Consider the following 19,089-nt stretch of genomic DNA (forward strand, 5'->3'; position numbering starts at 1 on the left):
ACATGTAACACATGCATGCTACCTCTCTACGCTACAAGGTTCTCGCTCGCGCTCAGGTCCTCGTCGTCTTCAGTAGAAGGAGACCGTGGTGGGACGACTTGGTCGCTGAGCAAGACGTGGCGGGTCGACTTGCCGAGATGCTGGCTAGCGGTGGCGGCGGCTCGAACGTTGAGGAACGGCATGAGATCAGACGACCAGGAACAGTACTAGCCGGGAACAGTCTCGCGGGCACGTAGTCGCCGCACTGGTCACCGACATCCGCAGGAGCGCAACTGGTCAGGAGGTTGCCCAGCGGTTCACCCGAGCAACCCTCTCGAGCCCTGGCTCTTCGAACGCCGTCTCCAACGCCTCTGCTGCGCTCGTGCCTTCTACCTCTTCTTTTCTTTTCTCCACCGCGCCACCTCGTGCTCTCTCCTTCTTTCCGCGACGCGCCGCACATGTAGTCAATGCGGTCGTCGTCGTCGTTTCACCACACTACCCCTCACCCAAGAAAGTTGTTTATCTTTAACCAACTTTGCTCTGAGGAGTGGGCTTGCAGAAGGAGCACTGGCTTCAATAGCACTTATCGCACACACTTGAAAGTACACAGACTGTTCGCACTGTTCATACATTTCTAAAGCACACGCACACGATACACAAAAGCAGTAACATCAACACATACATAAACAATAGTCGGTGTCATTGACTACGAGACTCTGCTGAGGTAGTCGGCGCCAATGTTATCACTGCCTTTGATATACTCGACAGTGAAGTCATACTCCATGACTAGCAAACTCCAGCGGAGCACTCTGTTGTTGACATGCTTAGCGGAATTAATGTAGGAAAATGGTTCGTGGTCTGTTTGCAAAACGAGAGGAACACGTGGAACTTTTGGATGGCCCATACAAGGGCGAGGCCTTCTCGTTTATGGTGGAGTAGCGTGCCTCTCTGGGTTGCAGCTTCCGGCTCGCATATGCAACCGGATGTAAGACCCCGTCATGGCGTTGCAGGAGACAGCTCCCAGATTTGTTGATGAGGCGTCTGTCCGCGTCCAAACGGCTGCTCTAAATCTGGGGACCGTAGATTTGGCTGCGCAGAAAGCAAGTGTCGAAGTTTGTCGAAGGCTTCTGATGGCACATCTCCCATGCGAGTTTGTTTGGTGCCCGCTTGCGAGTCAGGTCTGTGACGGGTGCAGACACTTCGGAATATTTGGCACAAAGTCTCGGTAATAACCGGTAAGGCCAAGAAATGAGCGGACCTCCTTTTAGTGGTCGGCCTCGTGGCGGCTTCTATTTTCTCGAGTGTCTCCGTCTGTGGACGTAAGGCACCATGGCCTACAATATGTCCTAGAAACTTCACAGAAGTGAATCCAACTTCACTTTTGAGGGTTTGATGGTCAGGCCAGCGTTCTGCACTTGTTGGAAAAAAACGTCGGAGAGTACCAATATGTTGCTCCCATGTTTCTGTGGCAATCAGAACGTCGTCAAAATAGTGATAAATATTAGGGATGTCGTGTACTACATTCATCATCAGCGTGTGAAGACAGCTGGCGCGGTTTTGATGCCGAATGACATGAATCGGAACTGGTACAGGCCTGATGCTGACTGGAAGGCGGTCATCTGTTTGCTCTCTGGTTGCATTGGTACCTGCCAATACCCTTTCGTGAAATCAAACTTTGAAAAGTAGCGACTCTTTCCTAGCTTGGCGAACATCATGTCAACCCGTGGAATCGGTTCATTGTCCGTAATGAGCACTCGATTTAGTTGTCTGAATCGATGCAGACGCATGCTACCGTCTTTCTTCTTAACTACCACCACCGGCGACTGGTATAGTGAGTGCGAAGGTTCAATGATGCCTTGCTTCAGCACTTCCTGTGATTCTTCTTCGATGGCCTTTTCAACTGCAAAAGGTACCGGATATTGGCGTACGTGCACTGGCGCTTCCGTGTCAGTCTTAGTTGGCATTCTACAACATGCGTCTTGCCAGGAACATCCGAGAATATGTCTTGGAATGCACGCATCGTATCCTTTGCTTGGTCGCCTTGCTCTACTGGTATGTCGGTGGCAACCTTTACGTTCTCGTACGTTTCTTTCTGCTTGAGTACAAGAAATGGAGGGTCGCTATTTTGAACACCTACGCGAGTGTTCACCGCGGCAGCAGCTTGGTGTTTTGTCGGCGGCAACGACTCCCGCTCCTTATGCTTTTTAAGGAGATTGATGTGGAAGGTACCTTCTCGTGTGCCTAAGTCTACGAGTAGTCGATGTCGCTTCTCTTGTCAGTAATAGTAAATGGTCCCTTACAGGTCAGTATCAGTTTGTTGTTGTCGGATGGGAGCAGAAGTAATACTTTGTCTCCCTCGGCAAGGTATCGAACCTTCGCCTTCCGGTCATAATATTCCTTCTGGGTCGCCTTTGACCTTCGAAGTGCCTCATGGGCAAGTTCTCACGTTCGGTGTAATCGTTCTTGCAGCTCCACAACGTAACCGTACGTTGTTTTTGTCTCGTCATGCAGTTGGCTTCCCGACCACAGCTCCTTGAGGATTGCCATCGGTCCTCGTACGTAGCGTCCATATAGCAGATCAAAGGGCGAGAAACCCAAGCTTGCGGGACTTCCCTGTAGGCAAATCACAGTGGGGCTAAGTATCGGTCCCAATCTTTCAGGCTTTCTTGGCACATCTTCCGGATCATTTGCTTCAACGTTCCGTTAAAGCGCTCCACTAGACCATTCGCCATTGGATGGTAAGCCGTAGTTGGTAGCTGTTTAAAAGACAGCAGACGGCTTAACTCTTTCATGAGCTGCGAGGTGAATTGTGTACCTCGGTCGGTTACTATTTCTCGTGGAATTCCGACCCTGGAAAACATCTCAAGCAATGCCTCGGCAATTCTTCAGTGGTGATGCTTGGCAACGCAACCGCGTCTGGATAACGGGTTTGCAAAGTCCACCATAGTTAGGACATCGATTACCACTGGCCGATATGGGTGACAGGGGTCCAATGATATCGATAGCGACACGCTGGAAAGGCGTAATAATTATCGGCGCGTTTCTCAGAGGCACACGTCCTACTAGATGTTTTGGGACGGTCCTCTGACAAATGTCGCAGGACTTCACAAACTGCGTGACTTCTGCTTGCACACCAGGCCAGTAGAATTCTTCCGAAACCCTATCCGCCGTCCTCTTTGTCCCTTGGTGACAGGACAGTATGCCTTCGTGTGCGATCTTCAGGACGGATGCTCGAAGGTCCTTCGAAGAACCAGCTGTTCCACTTCTCTCTGTGTCGCCGACTTGTACCGCCGGTAGAGAAGGTCATTGATGATGACGAATATGGCAGTGGTTGATCGTGTCGTTTTAGTCTTGCCAACGTCCGCGAAGCAACCACTGAGGCTTCGGTCGTCTTTTTGCATTTTCGCGAATCTTTCGGGACCAACATCCAACGCGCTTGGCATGACTACTGGCAGCTTTGGTGATTCTTTGCCACTGGATCGTGATACAGCACCCACATCATCATCGCAAACAGGTTCGGTGTTGTCTTTGGAATGTAGACAGCCATCAGTACGTTTTTCAGGCTTTAGCGCGGCTTCGCTTCCAGGCAACTCGAGAGAGGGGCAGACGCCGTTGATATTGCCCAACACAACATCATACAGTGGCCGTTCCATGCATATGACAAGTACCGTGCCCTTGTAGAACGGACAGTCGATATCAACTTCGGCTTCTGGAAGTTGTTGAGCGGAACTGTCTAATAAATAAACAGTCCGCGTTTTCCCAGTAAGTTTCTCGGCTGGAACAAGTGCGCGTTTTACGATGACAGTGTCGCAGCCTGAATCTCTGAGAACGGTCACAGGCTGACCTTCCAGATAACCTTGCGCTGTCGGCATTCGTGCTGTTCGACGTGTCGGGCCGACGGGGCTTTCCGCACCCGACCCAATCTTGTCCCATCGAGTGTCTTCAATGTCTGTTGCAATTTGGCACTGTTCGCGCAGGGTGCTTTCTTGCGTTGTTTGGCCACGTTCATAACTGGAACACAGAGCCTCGTTGCGGTCCTTCGTGTTTTTGGGAAAGCTCTGTGGCTTCTTCACTTTCACATTGTTCACGGACCTACTCCCTGTGGCTCCAGACCAGCAATCAGATGGCTTGTGGCCTCGTTTATTGCATATGAAGCAATGGGGCTTTCCTTGAGCGCTCGTTGGCTCTTTTGGCACCGTCCCGCTCTTCACATACGCGTTCTCTTCTCTGCCTCTAGCCAGGTGTGTCAGGCCTTGGGCTTCGAGATAATGATCCGCTGTTGTGGCCAAATTGCTCAAATCTTTAAAACCTCGCTCCTTGAAAAATACCGAGAGCTTCTGGTCGCATCGACGCAAAAATTGTTCCGAGACGACCCTCTCAAGGCGTCATATGTCCTTTCGGTTTTGGCCAGTTCTTGCCGATGGTCAAAATAACCAAGCAGTCTGCCTGCAAATTGGCGTCCTGTTTCGCCATTTTCGGGTTTCGCCTCTCGGAACTTGACTCGGTAACCCTCTTCGGTATACCGGAACCTCTGAAGTAATGTTGACTTCAGCTTTGCAAAGTCAGTCACATCTTCAGCAGACATGCGTCCGACAACAGTGAGAGCCTCCCCTGTTAGGCACAAACTCAGGGATAGACCCCACCTATCACGAGGCCATCCTTGGTCAGTGGCTACTCGCTCGAACTTCTGAATATAAGCGTAGAGTTGATCCCGGGATTCATTGAAAGCTGGAATTAGCTTGTGCGGACGCCGAAAACCTCGACTGCTCGCGCTGCGTTCGCTTGGTTCAGCGGTCACTGCTTGACTGGGTTGTTGCGAATCCTGTACGCGTAGCCGTAGCTCAAGTAACTGGCGTTCTCCGGCTTGCCGCTCTAACTCTCTGTCGTGATCCTCCTTAGCAGCTTCACGCTGTAGCGTATATCTCTCGCTTTCTCTCGCGCTCCTTCTCTATCCACTGCTTGAGTGCCTTTCCTGACAGTCCTAACTCTTTACCAAGACCTATCAGCTTTTCGGCATTCATCTTCAACCACCGCACATAAACAAAGTGAGACTCTCAAGAGGTGTTAAAGAGAGTTTTGTCCTGTCGCGCGGACGCCAGAAATGTAGAGAGATGATTGCGGACCGTCACGTTTGTTGACGTGCGGTGCGGTGAAGGATGGAGCCGTAGACGTTTAGGTTTGAAGATAACATATATTAGTACCAAGCACTCTGTAAAATACTATACCAACAGAACGACGCACACATCAAACAGTGACTAACGTACATGTAACACATGCATGCTACCTCTCTACGCTACAAGGTTCTCGCTCGCGCTCAGGTCCTCGTCGTCTTCAGTAGAAGGAGACCGTGGTGGGACGACTTGGTCGCTGAGCAAGACGTAGGCGGGTCGACTTGCCGAGATGCTGGGCTAGCGGTGGCGGCGGCTCGAACGTTGAGGAACGGCATGAGATCAGACGACCAGGAACAGTACTAGCCGGGAACAGTCTCGCGGGCACGTAGTCGCCGCACTGGTCACCGACATCCGCAGGAGCGCAACTGGTCAGGAGGTTGCCCAGCGGTTCACCCGAGCAACCCTCTCGAGCCCTGGCTCTTCGAACGCCGTCTCCAACGCCTCTGCTGCGCTCGTGCCTTCTACCTCTTCTTTTCTTTTCTCCACCGCGCCACCTCGTGCTCTCTCCTTCTTTCCGCGACGCGCCGCACATGTAGTCAATGCGGTCGTCGTCGTCGTTTCACCACACTACCCCTCACCCAAGAAAGTTGTTTATCTTTAACCAACTTTGCTCTGAGGAGTGGGCTTGCAGAAGGAGCACTGGCTTCAATAGCACTTATCGCACACACTTGAAAGTACACAGACTGTTCGCACTGTTCATACATTTCTAAAGCACACGCACACGATACACAAAAGCAGTAACATCAACACATACATAAACAATAGTCGGTGTCATTGACTACGAGACTCTGCTGAGGTAGTCGGCGCCAATGTTATCACTGCCTTTGATATACTCGACAGTGAAGTCATACTCCATGACTAGCAAACTCCAGCGGAGCACTCTGTTGTTGACATGCTTAGCGGAATTAATGTAGGAAAGTGGTTCGTGGTCTGTTTGCAAAACGAAACGCTTTCCGTAGAGGAACACGTGGAACTTTTGGATGGCCCATACAAGGGCGAGGCCTTCTCGTTTTATGGTGGAGTAGCGTGCCTCTCTGGGTTGCAGCTTCCGGCTCGCATATGCAACCGGATGTAAGACCCCGTCATGGCGTTGCAGGAGGACAGCTCCCAGATTTGTTGATGAGGCGTCTGTCCGCAGTCCAAACGGCTGCTCTAAATCTGGGGACCGTAGATTTGGCTGCGCAGAAAGCAAGTGTCGAAGTTTGTCGAAGGCTTCCTGATGGCACATCTCCCATGCGAGTTTGTTTGGTGCCCGCTTGCGAGTCAGGTCTGTGACGGGTGCAGACACTTCGGAATAATTTGGCACAAAGTCTCGGTAATAACCGGTAAGGCCAAGAAATGAGCGGACCTCCTTTTTAGTGGTCGGCCTCGTGGCGGCTTCTATTTTCTCGAGTGTCTCCGTCTGTGGACGTAAGGCACCATGGCCTACAATATGTCCTAGAAACTTCACAGAAGTGAATCCAACTTCACTTTTTGAGGGTTTGATGGTCAGGCCAGCGTTCTGCACTTGTTGGAAAAAAACGTCGGAGAGTACCAATATGTTGCTCCCATGTTTCTGTGGCAATCAGAACGTCGTCAAAATAGTGATAAATATTAGGGATGTCGTGTACTACATTCATCATCAGCCGTGTGAAGACAGCTGGCGCGGTTTTGATGCCGAATGACATGAATCGGAACTGGTACAGGCCTGATGCTGACTGGAAGGCGGTCATCTGTTTGCTCTCTGGTTGCATTGGTACCTGCCAATACCCTTTCGTGAAATCAAACTTTGAAAAGTAGCGACTCTTTCCTAGCTTGGCGAACATCATGTCAACCCGTGGAATCGGTTCATTGTCCGTAATGAGCACTCGATTTAGTTGTCTGAAATCGATGCAGACGCATGCTACCGTCTTTCTTCTTAACTACCACCACCGGCGACTGGTATAGTGAGTGCGAAGGTTCAATGATGCCTTGCTTCAGCACTTCCTGTGATTCTTCTTCGATGGCCTTTTCAACTGCAAAAGGTACCGGATATTGGCGTACGTGCACTGGCGCTTCCGTGGTCAGTCTTAGTTGGCATTCTACAACATGCGTCTTGCCAGGAACATCCGAGAATATGTCTTGGAATGCACGCATCGTATCCTTTGCTTGGTCGCCTTGCTCTACTGGTATGTCGGTGGCAACCTTTACGTTCTCGTACGTTTCTTTCTGCTTGAGTACAAGAAATGGAGGGTCGCTATTTTGAACACCTACGCGAGTGTTCACCGCGGCAGCAGCTTGGTGTTTTGTCGGCGGCAACGACTCCCGCTCCTTATGCTTTTTAAGGAGATTGATGTGGAAGGTACCTTCTCGTGTGCCTAAGTCTACGAGTAGTCGATGTCGCTTCTCTTGTCAGTAATAGTAAATGGTCCCTTACAGGTCAGTATCAGTTTGTTGTTGTCGGATGGGAGCAGAAGTAATACTTTGTCTCCCTCGGCAAGGTATCGAACCTTCGCCTTCCGGTCATAATATTCCTTCTGGGTCGCCTTTGACCTTCGAAGTGCCTCATGGGCAAGTTCTCACGTTCGGTGTAATCGTTCTTGCAGCTCCACAACGTAGCCGTACGTTGTTTTTGTCTCGTCATGCAGTTGGCTTCCCGACCACAGCTCCTTGAGGATTGCCATCGGTCCTCGTACGTAGCGTCCATATAGCAGATCAAAGGGCGAGAAACCCAAGCTTGCGGGACTTCCCTGTAGGCAAATCACAGTGGGGCTAAGTATCGGTCCCAATCTTTCAGGCTTTCTTGGCACATCTTCCGGATCATTTGCTTCAACGTTCCGTTAAAGCGCTCCACTAGACCATTCGCCATTGGATGGTAAGCCGTAGTTGGTAGCTGTTTAAAAGACAGCAGACGGCTTAACTCTTTCATGAGCTGCGAGGTGAATTGTGTACCTCGGTCGGTTACTATTTCTCGTGGAATTCCGACCCTGGAAAACATCTCAAGCAATGCCTCGGCAATTCTTTCAGTGGTGATGCTTGGCAACGCAACCGCGTCTGGATAACGGGTTGCAAAGTCCACCATAGTTAGGACATCGATTACCACTGGCCGATATGGGTGACAGGGGTCCAATGATATCGATAGCGACACGCTGGAAAGGCGTAATGAATTATCGGCGCGTTTCTCAGAGGCACACGTCCTACTAGATGTTTTGGGACGGTCCTCTGACAAATGTCGCAGGACTTCACAAACTGCGTGACTTCTGCTTGCACACCAGGCCAGTAGAATTCTTCCGAAACCCTATCCGCCGTCCTCTTTGTCCCTTGGTGACAGGACAGTATGCCTTCGTGTGCGATCTTCAGGACGGATGCTCGAAGGTCCTTCGGAAGAACCAGCTGTTCCACTTCTCTCTGTGTCGCCGACTTGTACCGCCGGTAGAGAAGGTCATTGATGATGACGAATATGGCAGTGGTTGATCGTGTCGTTTTAGTCTTGCCAACGTCCGCGAAGCAACCACTGAGGCTTCGGTCGTCTTTTTGCATTTTCGCGAATCTTTCGGGACCAACATCCAACGCGCTTGGCATGACTACTGGCAGCTTTGGTGATTCTTTGCCACTGGATCGTGATACAGCACCCACATCATCATCGCAAACAGGTTCGGTGTTGTCTTTGGAATGTAGACAGCCATCAGTACGTTTTTCAGGCTTTAGCGCGGCTTCGCTTCCAGGCAACTCGAGAGAGGGGCAGACGCCGTTGATATTGCCCAACACAACATCATACAGTGGCCGTTCCATGCATATGACAAGTACCGTGCCCTTGTAGAACGGACAGTCGATATCAACTTCGGCTTCTGGAAGTTGTTGAGCGGAACTGTCTAATAAATAAACAGTCCGCGTTTTCCCAGTAAGTTTCTCGGCTGGAACAAGTGCGCGTTTTACGATGACAGTGTGGCAGCCTGAATCTCTGAGAACGGTCACAGGCTGACCTTCCAGATAACCTTGCGCTGTCGGCATTCGTGCTGTTCGACGTGTCGGGCCGACGGGGCTTTCCGCACCCGACCCAATCTTGTCCCATCGAGTGTCTTCAATGTCTTTTGCAATTTGGCACTGTTCGCGCAGGGTGCTTTCTTGCGTTGTTTGGCCACGTTCATAACTGGAACACAGAGCCTCGTTGCGGTCCTTCGTGTTTTTGGGAAAGCTCTGTGGCTTCTTCACTTTCACATTGTTCACGGACCTACTCCCTGTGGCTCCAGACCAGCAATCAGATGGCTTGTGGCCTCGTTTATTGCATATGAAGCAATGGGGCTTTCCTTGAGCGCTCGTTGGCTCTTTTGGCACCGTCCCGCTCTTCACATACGCGTTCTCTTCTCTGCCTCTAGCCAGGTGTGTCAGGCCTTGGGCTTCGAGATAATGATCCGCTGTTGTGGCCAAATTGCTCAAATCTTTAAAACCTCGCTCCTTGAAAAATACCGAGAGCTTCTGGTCGCATCGACGCAAAATTGTTCCGAGACGACCCTCTCAAGGCGTCATATGTCCTTTCGGTTTTGGCCAGTTCTTGCCGATGGTCAAAATAACCAAGCAGTCTGCCTGCAAATTGGCGTCCTGTTTCGCCATTTTCGGGTTTCGCCTCTCGGAACTTGACTCGGTAACCCTCTTCGGTATACCGGAACCTCTGAAGTAATGTTGACTTCAGCTTCGCAAAATCAGTTGCATCTTCAGCAGACATGCGTCCGACAACAGTGAGAGCCTCCCCTGTTAGGCACAAACTCAGGGATAGACCCCACCTGTCACGAGGCCATCCTTGATCAGTGGCTACTCGCTCGAACCTTTGAATATAAGCGTCGAGTTCATCCCGGAATTCATTAAAAGCTGGAATTAGCTTGTGCGGACTCCGAAAACCTTGACTGCTCGCGCTGCGTTCGTTTGGTTCAGCTGTGCCTGCTTGACTAGGTTGTTGCGACTCTTGCACGCGTAGCCTTAGCTCAAGTAACTGGCGTTCTCCGGCTTGCCGCTCTAACTCTCTGTCGTGATCCTCCTTAGCAGCTTCACGCTGTAGCGTATATCTCTCGCTTTCTCTCTCGCGCTCCTTCTCTATCCACTGCTGGAGTGCCTTTCCTGACAGTCCTAACTCTTTACCAAGACCTATCAGTTTTTCGGCATCCATCTTCAACCACCGCACATAAACAAAGTGAGACTCCCAAAGGTGTTAAAGAGAGTTTTGTCCTGTCGCGCGGACGCCAGAAATGTAGTGAGATTATTGCGGACCGTCACGTTTGTTGACGTGCGGTGCGGTTAAGGATGGAGCCGTAGACGTTTAGGTTTGAAGATAACATATATTAGAACTAAGCACTCTGTAAAACACTATACAAACAGCACGACGCACACACCACACAGTGACTAAAGTACATATAACCCATGCATGCTACGTCCCTACGCTACAAGGTTCTTGCTCACGTCCTCGTCGTCTTCAGTAGAAGGAGACCGTGGTGGGACGACTTGGTCGCTGAGCAAGACGTAGTGGGTCGACTTGCCGCGATGCTGGGTTAGAGGTGGCGGCGGCTCGAACGTTGAGGATCGGCATGCGATCAGACGACCAGGAACAGTACTAGCCGGGAACAGTCTCGCGGGCAGGTAGTCGCCGCACAGGTCACCGACATCCGCAGGAACGCAACTGGTCAGGAGGTTGCCCAGCGGTTCACCCGAGCAACCCTCTCGAACCCTGGCTCTTCGAACGCCGTCTCCAACGCCTCTGCTGCGCTCGTGCCTTCTACCTCTTCTTTTTTTTTTTCTCGGCCGCGCCACCTCGTGCTCTCTTTCTTTCCGCGACGCGCCGCACATGTAGTCAATGTCGTCGTTGTCGTCGTTTCACCACACTCTCTAACAAATATGCAGTTTTAGAGCAGGAAGATAGCATAAGTAATGAATTAAACCATACCTAGGCTGATTTCAGAAACAGCAACTGACGTGGCAGGTAAGGCTCCAAACCAACCAGTAGGTGAGCTCTCCAAAGTAACAAAGGACTTAACACAGAAACGAAAAACCATAAAATTATCAACTCCTGAGATCTCATAGACGGTCAAAACTGATCAACAAGAAGAAAGCAAGGGGTATTCGAAATTATAACGTGGGAAAGAATGACGAAGGAGTAAAAATGACCATAGCATGAATAAGAGAAAAGAAAGCTTTGCATAGTACAAGGCAAGATGTATGCATCAAAAAATAAGAGGGGTAATATCATCATCAATTTCTATGATATAGTAAAAGCAGGAAAAGAATTCTAAACTGACCTGTACAGTACTCAGAGCAGCCATGCTACCTTGATTCGACGTCGTGAAGAACAGGATGCAGAGGTTCCTTCTATAACTAGCGATGAAGTTCACATGGCCTTGCAAGACATGACCCAGGGAAAAGTGGCCGGAGAAGATGGAATAACAGTAGATTTATTCAAAGATGGATGAGATATCATGCTTGAAAAGCTTTCGGCCCTTTATACGCAATGCCTCACGACTTCAAATATGCCAGAGAGCTGGAAGAATATCAACATTAATCTTAACTATAAGTACGGAGACGTCAAACCATTGAATAATTACAGGCACATTACTTTGCTTTCATATTGATCAGCCTATATTTATGTCCACTGCAGGACGAAGGCCTACCCCTTAGGTCTCGAAATACCCCTGTTTTGCGCTGGCTGATTGCAACTTGCGCCTGCAGATTTCCTAAATTCATCACCCCACCTAGTTTTCGGCCGTCCACGATTGCGCTTCCCTTCTCTTGGTATCTATTCTGTAACTCTAATGGCCCACCGGTTATCCATCCTACGCGTTACATGGCCTACCCAGCTCCATTTTTTCCGCTTAATGTCAACTAGAATATTGGCTATCCCCGTTTGTTCTGTGATCCACACCACTCTTTTTCTGTCGCTTAATTCTAATTAAATTTTATACAATACCTTGCTTTCAGTATTGTGTAATATATTGACGCGAAATAAGTTGGCACGTGGTGACACTGGCCCCTTGAGGAGAGAACGACCAAGTTCGTGGTTGCGCGCGCGCTCTCCGAGGTTCAGCCTTTACTAAAGGCTCACGTGTTCTTGCCTATCTGTTGCTGGTCATCTATTCTAGCTGTACTAGCTGGGTGACAATATTCACCAAGATAATTAGCAAGAGAATCCGGGCAACACTTGACTTGGAAATTACCTAACTGGGAGCTTACCACCGTCGTTGAAAAAAAAGTGTACAGCCATTACATTATACCGGTGCTCACATATTGGGAAGAAATTTGGAGGCTAACAAAGAAGCTTGAGAACAAGTTAAGAACCGCGCAAAGACCGATGGATAAAAATATTAGGTCCCACGTTAACACACAGGAAGAGAGCGGTATGGATGAAAGAGCATACGGGGATAACTGATATTCTAGATAATAACGACGTAAAAAATTTACCGACGATTACTATACTCCCTAAGGAAAATTTTGAGCGCAGCTGTTTAGGTGTTCTGAATTCGTGATACTCGTATATTGTGGCAAAGAGTTTAATTCTGAACAACAGAGTCCCCTCGGAGGCGGCGTTGAGCCCCTGCTTCGGGAAGCTCGTTTAGCAGCAGTGGCAGACGAACCCTTTCCACCCGTTGCGTTGCACATTGATCAGAAAGTAAGCATGAACGCGGGAATGTGCGGGTCACGCTGAGGGTATTCTGTAGAGGCGGCGGCGCAGGTGAAGTAGCGCGTGCGCAGTGGGTCCGAAGCCCACGCCAGCGATTTGTTTCGCGTTTGCCGCATGCTTGGGTGCCAGCGGCGGTCCGTATTCCTCCTCACCTTCACCCACTCTCCTCATTAGCAACCTCTGACCCTTGAACAAATTCATGAGCAGGAATGTCAAACTAATGAATTGTGGCGCAAAGAAAAGAAGAAGGGAAACCAACAAGGAAACAGTATAGGGCACCCTATCCTGTCGCATTCTTGTTTTTTTTTCTCTTTTCTTTGCGCCTGAATTCATTCGTTTAGCTATGCACCAACTCGCCCAACGCACTACCTTGCTAAAGCACGAAAGTTTATTCCTTAAAGTAAGCTGCTTGGGCCATTCCTTCAACTTGTGTGTCGTCTACAGACCACCATCATCAACGCACGAATTTCTGACTAAGCTACATGACCACATGAACCTGTTCAAAAATGACCGTCTGATTCTTGCAGGTGATTTTAACTTACCCAGTGTTCACTGGCACGTTAATGGCTCTGGCTCTAATATAGCGTCCCTGAACCCGCTTGCCGACATTGTCTTGATGTGTGATCTTGTAAATTGGTAATTAGTACACCAGAGAGGCTGGAAACGCCCGTTCTACACTCGACCTAGTCTTTTCAAATTCTAATGTATATAGATACACAGTCTCCGTTGAAGATGGCATCTCTGACCATAAAGCAGGGTTTTTATCCTTCAATACTGGTGCAAAAAAAATGTCACACTTTCGCCCTAATTGCGAAGCAATGAATGCGATAGCAACACAGCAATGTCATACGAAGTAATCTGAGCGGCTTTGGTAGCAATATGAATTGTAGTAAACATGAGCTGATTAAGTAAGCAGGTGTGCTGCGGCGTAAGTAGACCGACATGAAGAGAGACTCGATGACCACGAGAAGGCGCGTGTGAAACGGTGGTGTTGATGAGAAGCGCTTCCCGTGGGCAGCGCGTGCGAAGGGACACACCTGTAGCGCTGCACTGCCGACCCGGGTAGCATTGCATGTGTAGCGTGCGTTGGCGAATGTGGCCCGACTATTACTAACTGATTGAACAAGCGTGGTGTGAGCGCGCACAAACAAACATGAATAGATCACACTGAATGACTGCAGACAACCACTGTCAAAACGCTGGCAGGAAGCACATACGCCGTAGCAACGGGCGAAGGTACGTGCGGTCTATCGCTTCAACGGAAACTGAGCGGCGAATGCACGGCGCATACAAAGGTCAGAGCCGTGTGGAGATAAGCGACGGTGCGAGCGAGCGACGAGCGCGGTTGTTGGCAGAGTAGAAGTGCGACGTCTGTCACGGTAAACTACTTATGAAACTTTCTAACATTGGCCTTCCCATTAATCTATTTATATGATATCGATCTCATCTAACGAACCGGAAACATGTTTGTCCAGGTCCACAACTGCTGCTCTGAGGTGCTACCTGTAACCTCGGGAGTTCCCCAGGGTAGCGTCCTTGGCCCTGCCTTGTTTCTTATCTTAATAAATGACATCGTTTCATGAGTTGACACCTCCGCCATAAACTTAAACATTTTTTTGCGGACGATTGCATTCTTTATAAGATAATTAAATGTGAAAAGGACCAAAGTGCTTACAGAACAACCTGAATTCTCTTTCCGATTGGTGCAACACCTGGTCGATTGAGTTACACATTAACAATTCCGTCTTTATTCGAATCTCAAATAAAATTTTACATCTAGGTCCACCTTAAATAATAATCCCCTGATCGAAGTCAGTAATTTTAAATACTTGGGGGTCAAGATTACAAATAGATTATCATGGGGTAGCCATATTGACGACGTTTGTTCCTCCGCTTCTAGAAAACTAGGATTTCTTAGACATAAAGTAAAAACGCGCCATCTCAGATTAAACGTTTTGCATATAATACTTTCATTCGACGCCGTCTACAGTACGCATGCGTGTCCTGGGACCTATATTTTAAAAATGATGTTTATAAAACAGAAATGGTCCAAAGGAGAGCAGTAAGATTCATCTATAGAGCTTATCACACTCTTGATTTACCTTCATCATTGATGGCTGCTAACAACATTCCACTCTTGAAACAGCGCAGAGCTATCGCCAGGCTCAAGCTGCTCCGAAATGGGCAGTTTAATGTCGATCCCGGTCAATGCCTTTCTCCCTTTTCTTCCCGGCGGACCAGACATTGTCACAATCATGATCTGACACCATACTTTGCACATTCTAACCTTTGCAAACACTGGTTTTTTTCCGCGAACCATTAGCGAATGGAATGGAGTGCCTTCCAATGTTTTCCCAGAACGTGGTTTTCTTGACTTCGAAAAACACGTGCATATTTTCGTGTAAACTACATTGTTGTCATTGCCATACTACATTATGACAACTCATTATCTAAGTTGTGTTTGCTTTACCCTTGTGCGCATTAAACTGTTGATTGTGTTTAAACAGATTGTCTATAAACTATTGATGTGTTTCCTTTACCTTTGTGTACATAAAACAGTTGATACACAGTTGTGCAATTTTTTCTACACATGTATATTTAATCACCTTTGTTAGTGTATGTTTGTCTTTGAGTAGCAATGTTTATTATAACGTGTTGTATAACGTGTTCTTTTCTTTCACTATGTTCCCTTTTTTTGCTCCTCCTGCTTGGTCTACAGACTGCAGTATGTGCTAAAAAATAAATTAATTAAAAACCGCCTCATGGTTCCGCCGCACCCTCCAACTTCGCTTTCTTCCTTGAGATCTCTTCCCTATCGCCATCTTTCATCCTTCGCTATGCTGGTTCGTTCGGTAAGGAGGGACAACGCCGACGCTCGCCTAAGAAACTGGCGCCTGAGAGCTGTGCTCTAACAAATGCAGCTGGCAGACCATGTAATGCGTAGGATAGATAACAGGTAGGCCATTAGAGTTCCGGAAAGGGTGCCAAAGGAGTGGTAGCGCAATCGAGGACGGCAGAAAACTGAATAGGGTGATGAAATTTGCAGGCGCAAGTTGCAATCAGCTAGCACAAGCTACGGGTAATTGGAGATCTCTGGGAGAGACGTTCGTCCTGCTGTTGACTTTAAAAAAAAATGGGCGGATGACAATGGTGATGGTGAAGAGACCTCGAGAATGCGAAAACATATTACTCTGTTCGCGAGCCCGTAAGACACCTACAACATTAGTGCCGAATTGCGTTCTATTTAATATGTACACGTTCACCTTTAAGTGTTCTGCAGATACGTTTACCGCGTACTGCGTGTGCTGTAAAGAGCCCCAGATGGTCCGAATTGTAACCCAGTTATATATGATGGCGTGCTTCACGATTATATCGGGGTATTGGCACGTAAAATTCCCTGGAAAAACGTGCCTTGCATATTGCCCTGCATACTTTCTGGCATGATGTTCGGAATAAAGTATTTATTATTATCTAGACTCACTTCACAACAACGCACAGTGATGAAGCATTTATTGCGACGTGAGAATAGTCTGCGTATTATTCGGTCTTATTTAGCAACCAGTATGTACGGCGAGACAACTTTATATAGCCGCTATGGATTGTTTGTAGCAGGGTTGTAGCAGGTTTGCACCAGGGTTACAGTAGACTAGTGCTTCAGGTTATTTTTTGTAGACGAACACGACGACGTCAGTACGTCAGTAATCTTCAGGTAAGACACGATCACACACCAACAGTCTGCATTTAATGAGTCAGCTTGCGTGACGCTGGCAGGATGGCATTTTATGACACCTCGCTGGGTGACACCCGTGATGACGAGGAAATTTTCTTGAAGAAAGTGTCGAGCGGACGCAATGTCGAAAATTGCCAGAGCTTGCGCCTTTCCGGTGATTTTCATGTAGTGAGCAAGGAGGCAATGCTTGTCAAAAAACTGCTCGAAAGCAATGGCGTACGCTCTCTCTGCTATGTGAAGCTGAACGAACTCTATGGCGCGGTTCAGAGCCATCTTGTTCTGCCGCACGGACTCGAATAGAGGGAAGCTGCTTCTGTCACCAAACACATAGCAAGGTAATTCAAGATCTACAATAAGACTATTTTTTGAAATTGCGTCAGTGAGTTGGATCAAGTGTTGGTACGCAAGGCCGCGGTCACAATGTAACGAAACCTCGGTTGCTGCTTTGTTTCGAGAGAAAAAGTACTCGAGAGCAGTGAAAGTTTCAGGCATAGTTAGACTAAAGATCTCAATTGTTATCTGTTCTATTCCTGTGTTCACTGCCAAGGCACTTAAAACTCTATTGACAACCGGCTCTGCATACCGCTGAACAGAAAGATGTAGAGATCGCAGGTGCCGGTTCACCCTTATCATTTCACAGACGGGTATGCCTTTTCCTTTAGGATCTCTCTCAATAACAATATTGAGGTTACGAACGATGCTGGAACCAAGGGCACCAAAAAGTAAGTCGACTGCATGCTCGGACAGCTGGCAGATGTCGTACAAGGTGAGCTGCTCGGGGCACGTGGCCGGCGAAGAAAGTGCCTTGCACAGGCCTACAACGTCAGCCTCGACCCATGCTAGCTGTACACGGTTGTAACAACCATCTCTTGCGAGCTGTTGTGCCAAGGCCATCCTGAAATTGAGAAAGTCCATAGGGTATTCATTTAGGACCACCTCGATCAATCGACTTTCAAGAGGCACAATACGGGGTGCTTTTTTTTACGAAACAGATAATTTTAGAAAATTGACTGTGGCTGATAACATAATTGTAGTCTTTCAATTGAATGCTCCAGAAGGTGGACATTACTTGTAGAATAAATTATATGAATAATCGAATAATTACCAATAACTTTCAAATTGTTTTACCTAATTAAATTTCAGCACTTATTGCAATTTGAAATTATAGCCGGCGAGTTTCCAAGGCCTATCCACTTGGTACAAATTCTGAGGATGGCAAGGGTTTTGACATAGTCGCCATCACATTTGCGGTAAAAATGTACAGTTGCCACAGTAACATTTTAACGAAATGCTTTGTTATGCAGTGAAGCACAAACAACAGATGACACACATATGCTCCGTCGGACAATTTGGGTATGAGTATCTAGAAACTGGTCTCCGAATGAAAATTTTTCAAAGTAGATAGGCCATGCCAACTCACTGACTACAATTCGCCAATTGCATTATTTACCGTGAAGTAAATATTAAAAGCCTAGTTTGGTATATTTCGTGATTAATCATTGTTGCAAATCACTTTCGCGATAAAGTAATGTCCGCTTTTTGAGTAATCATTTTCAAAGACTAGAATTATGGCATCTGCCACAAGTGATATTGAAAAAACGCTGTACCGTGTAATAACAAAAAAAAAACAAAAAAAAAACAAAAAAACACCAACTGGCATATTGATTCAAGCAGTGCGTTAGGATAGATAATTTTATGCATAAAATACACATAAAGAAAGGAGAAGGACCTGAGCAAGGAATCATGACAGAACGAAAATCGCTTGCATTGACCTATTAAAGGAAAAAAACTGCGTTGATAAAACGCAAATGTATGTGAAGCAAAACTTATGTGGCTTCATAATTAGGTTATACAACGCGTAATGGGATGCTTGCAATGGTACTTATTTTCTATCCCATCCACTAATGATCCCATGCAGTATACACGTTTACGAACCACGCATGTCTGCATTATTACTTCATGGGATGTCTATATTTATGTACTACACCCGGCACAAGAGCTGCCCAAATGTTGAAGCAGTTCATGTGGATAGACACTGTGCGACGTCGGCGCACACTGTCTAACCACGACCAGTTCTAAAGTGACGCTTCATGTTCATTGAGATAATAGACAATGACCAGGAAAGTTACAGGCAGCGGGATGTACGTACATCACATGGTTTGGTTTTGGTTTGGTTTGGTGGCTATGTGCATGGGGGGGGGGGGGGGGACACAACCCATTACGGGGCATCAGCCATGAATCGGGCGGCAGTGGGTACAAAAGGGAAGAATACAGAAATGCTATTTTCTAGCTTATTATTGAGATAATTAATGAATACTAATGGTTATTATCAATTTCGCATGTGTAAATAAATTTGAGCATATATGATGCTTCTTGCGTCACTCTGGCAGATAACCATTCTGGGGTATTGGCCGAGAATAGGCACACACACAGTCGCACATACCCAATGACCGAAGAATAGTAGAGGCCAATTATAGGAAGTGTAGGAAATATAGGAAGCTGTCGCAAACAATTCGTTATTTTAGTAATGTAGTTTTAGCGCTTTAGTGATATGTATGCAGTGAGATTCCACTTACTGGTTTTAAATACTG

The sequence above is a fragment of the Dermacentor silvarum genome, chromosome 4, assembly GCF_013339745.2.
Source record: "Dermacentor silvarum isolate Dsil-2018 chromosome 4, BIME_Dsil_1.4, whole genome shotgun sequence".
Classification (NCBI taxonomy): Eukaryota; Metazoa; Arthropoda; class Arachnida; order Ixodida; family Ixodidae; genus Dermacentor; species Dermacentor silvarum.